This window comes from Arachis stenosperma, chromosome 7 (assembly GCF_014773155.1).
Source record: "Arachis stenosperma cultivar V10309 chromosome 7, arast.V10309.gnm1.PFL2, whole genome shotgun sequence".
Classification (NCBI taxonomy): domain Eukaryota; kingdom Viridiplantae; phylum Streptophyta; class Magnoliopsida; order Fabales; family Fabaceae; genus Arachis; species Arachis stenosperma.
Window position 1 is genome coordinate 29,590,751 of NC_080383.1, and position 4,723 is coordinate 29,595,473.

The following is a 4,723-nucleotide window of genomic DNA, read 5'->3' on the forward strand; positions in this document are numbered from 1 at the left end:
ATGACTTGAAATTAAATAAAAGCAATAAAGTGCAAGGAAAGTAAATGACAAGAAATTAAAGTGCTAAAAATTAAAGTGCAAGAATGTAAATTGCAAGGAATAGAAAGTACAAGAAAGTAAAGTGGAAAGTAAATGACTAGAAAGTAAAACCAAGTGAAGTATTTCTACAAACACTTGGAAGGCATAAATGTGCCAAAGTAAAGAAAGCCATAAATGTGCATAAGTAAATGACAAGAATTTAAAGAGAACAATTAAATGACAAGAATTAAAGACAAGAAGTAAATAACAAGAATTAAGAATGAAATTAACATTGGGATCAAGAGATATTGCATTCTCAAGATCAACAATTCTCATCTCCACTTCAATCATGAAATCATTGATCTCTTGGCAAATCATAAGTAATCAAACCCCAATCTCTTGGTGATTTGATTTCTCTTAACTTGATCAATTGCCAATCTCTTGATCTAATTGCTCATGAGAAGAGATGAAGAATGGTCTCTAATTTAGAGCCACACAACCCTCAAGATTTCAATTCAAAGTGATTACATTTCACATATCAAGCTAAGAATTATCAATCAAGAGAGTTGTGAGAAAGCCTCAAACTAAATTCTATGACTCCTTTCTCAAGTTCATCATAGAATTTAAATAGATCTAATCCCTCTCTCGATAGTAATTAGATCTTTGAAGCACAAAGACTCTCTCTAAAGAAACAATGAAAGAAGAATTGAAGATGAAGAATGAAAATAAATCAACCCATTAAATTGCAATAGAGCTCTCTTTCCCAAATGTTGGAAATTAGAAACTCATCATAACAAAAATATTTACAAAAGTGTGTATGAAAGAAAATGGAAGAAGAAGAGAATGAGAGTGAAAGGGGAGTGGAGTCACCTCCACCCCTCCATGGTGTGTGTCAAATGATGAATCTAAGGCCCTATTTATAAGCTACCTAAATTACAAACTCAAATGAAATTACAATCAAATGCAAATTTCCTAATTACTTCTAGATGATTCTTGTGGCCTTGATTGATTGTTACTTGTGGCTTGACTTGGGCTTGTGAACTTTTAACTCCCTTCATAGAAGCTTGAAACATTGAAGAATAAATGAAGGGATTGGAGTATTTGGAAGTGGCCCAATGTGGAGTGTCATTGAAGTGGCATTTTGGGCTTTTGAAGGTTTGGAAAAACCTTACACGCTGAAGTATTGGTCTGTTTGGGTCTCCAAATTGAATGTCCACTATAGACTATTATATATCTTTGGAAAGCCCTAGATCTCAGCTTTCCAACGCTGCTGAAAGCATGTCAATTGGACTTCTCTAGCCCAAGTTATGATCTTTTGAAGGTGAAGAGGTCAGTCTGGCGAACTGCAGGGACTTGTTTTACGCTGAAATTGTGAAGCTAAACGAATAGCAATTTGTCCCCTCAAATCAGTGTCAACTATAAAGTGTTATATATGGTTGGAAAGCTCTGGAAGTCTACTTTCTAATGACACTGAGATCACTTCATTTGGAGCTTTGTAGCTCGAGTTATTCTTGTTGGAGTGTGAAGAGGTCAGGGTTGCAAATCCTCTTTGCTTCTCTTTGAGTTTGTTTCTAACTTTTTGCCACCTTGGGAGTGTGCTTCCTCTATTAGTGCTTTTATTGCTTCATTTTTCATAATTTCCTACAAAATTTATTAACTCAAGCAATCAAAGCAATATTCAATTTAATCACCAAAACACTCCCATAATTAAGCATTATGAATTGATTTTTATATGAAAAAGCATAGAAAAACATAACATGATGCGTAGTCATCACAACACCAAACTTAAACTTTGCTTGTCCTCAAGCAAACAAAGAATCATTCAATAAAGATTGAAAATCCAAGGTGAGAAGAATAGCAATTAAATGTTCATGGTTGGCTAGTTTATTATGCATGCTACAATCTCAAAAGAAATTCAAATGATTGATGCTTCTATCTAGCTCATTTTATGAAATATTTTTCTTTATGTTCCTTACTTGAAACAAGCTTTTCATCTTTTTCTTAGCTTAGCTTCTTGGGTGCTTTGCACCATTAGTTAAAAACTTTGACTCTAAATGCTTTGTTTTCAAGTATTACCACTTGATACATAAGCACCACAAGCATTTAATTAGAGGACTTTTTAAGCTCATTTATTCCTTTTCTTTACTTTCCTTCTAATCATTGGTGCTTAGAGCCTTGAGCTTTAAGGGAGTGCTTTGCACTTGAGCCTAGTCTTGACTCTAAGTATTTTGTTTTCAAGCTTTTTGCTTGATACATAAACACCACAAGTACTTGACTAATGAAATGTCATTGGTACTCAGAGTCTTCAACTTTCTCATTTTTCCCTTTTTATTTCTTAATCTTTTAATTGATTTGCTTGTTCAAAGTTTTCAATATTTCAAACATTTCATAAAATGTCCTAGATGAAAACTTAAATTAAACAAATTCAAATGTAATTGAGCAACAATAGTCATGCTAGCCTTCCAATACTTATATGCTCATGCTAGATTCTTCTATAATTACCTTGTTTGTTTATGATCATGATACTTAATTACTTTGACTCACAAAATTCAAAATGGTAGTTATGATGTAAAAGCAACATGTTGCAATTCAAATATCAAGCTATGCTTTTCCAAAAAGAAGAACACACATGCATATAAAAGAAATGGAAGACAATCATGCAATTGAAAGTATAGAAGATAAATAAGAGGAAAAAGAACTTAACCACCTTGTAGATCTTCATCTTTGTTATTGTCATTTTCCTCATACTCCTTCCTTCCCCAACACCAAACTTAGAATGATTGCTTGTCCTCAAGCAACAAATAAAATAATGGTGGTGGAATTTATGATTAATCATGAATGTCTTCAAGAAAGAGATGTAAGTAATGCATGTGTTTAAGCAAGCAAAAATTAAAGATGACAATCAAGGCACAAAGAAAAGAGACAATATGATTGCATCAATAAGTGAGTTGTGCATGGTACTATGCATGAAAGGTAAGTGGCAACACCAAACTTAGTGTGACACTTTCATTTTAGAATGATGCAAGTACCCACTAAAGATTGAAGATCAATTGTTGCATGCAACACCAAACTTAGAATGCAATCATATGCCAAATTATTGAAAGTAAACTAAGCAAGGAAAGAAAATGTTACCAACAGTTGGGTTGCCTCCCAACAAGCGCTCTTTTAATGTCATTAGCTTGACATGTGGTTCTTAATTTTCTTCCTCTTCTTCCAATTGGTTAAAAGAAATGACTTCAAGGGAGAAGAAGAGAAAATTGATGCCCCTTGATTTGATTGTCTCCTAACAAGCCTTCTTTTGTTGTTATTAGCTTGATTCCTCTTGCTTGTTGGGGTGGGGGTTGGATTGCTTTTTGTTGACCTTCTCTTTTTCATGGATGTTGTCTTTTGTTTCTTGGTCACAATCCTTCTTTGAATATTTTTATTGATTGCCTTCACTTCCTTGATTTCAAGACTTAGGTGTTGTGTGATGGTTGGAGTGTCCTCTTCATCAAGAACCTCTTGGATTGATGGTTCAATTAAATCATCTTCCATACAACTTTCTACTTCATTGGAGTGTGGACTCCCTTGGTTGTTTTCCTCCCTTACAACCTCATTCTTCATTGGGATTTTACTTGGTATAGGGGCCTCTTTTTCTTGCTCTTCCAATTCCTCTTTTACACTCAACATTTGCTTTAATAGCTCTTCTATGGAGGAGGTTTGTTGATCTTCCCAAGATTTCTTCATCTCCTCTTTATATTTTTCGATCACAGATTCAAGGGAAGTTTGTGAGGGTTGTGAATGTTCATGTTCCTTTATCACCTCAAGTTCAATTTCATTGTCAACCACCTCATTCTTCATTGAAATTTCACTTGACACATGGACCTTTTGTTCTTCTTTTTCCACTTCCTCACCCACAAATTGGTCTTCATCCTCACTGCTTGGCAACCCGAAGTGTTTCCTTATTTGCTCTAAGTGCCCATCTATTTTCTTGAAGATGATTTCTTGTTTTTTCCAAGATTCTAATAATTCTCTAGACCATTAAAGGTGATCCTCAACTATTAGCTCCAAAGATGAAGGTTGGGAGTAATTTTGTGGATATGGATGTGTTGTGGTGAAGTCATTTTGGGGAGTATGGAAGGAGTTTTGTGAGTTGTGAAATGAATTTTGTGAATTTTGAAATGAGTTTTCTGTATAGTGAAATAAATTTTGTGGTTGATGAATTGAATTGTATGGATTTTGGAAAGAATTTTGTGTTGAGGCAAACTCAAGTGGTGAAGAATTTTGATATGAAAAATTTGGAGATGAAGTTGGATAATTAAGAGGTGAGGGCTCTTGATGGATGGGATAGGAAATATTGAATTCTCTTTGGTTTTGTCCTTCCCAATCACAATTTGGATAGTTGTCCCATTCATAGGAGTATGAATCATTTTGTGTTCTTGGGAAGTATCCCATTTGGTTTGATTGCTCAAACCCCATCATTCCTTGATCTTGATTTTCCCAACCACAATTAGTATAGTAACTTGAATCATTTTGTGGTGGTGAAAAATACCCCATGTAACTTGCTTGATCATTGTGTGACCTAGGGGCATGTCCCATTTGGGTTGATTGCTCATGATCCATCATTTCTTGTTGATATTCCCATCCACCATGAGGATAATGACATGAATCATTTTGTGGTGGTGGGCAATATCCCATGTAATATGATTGATCAACATGTGAGGTA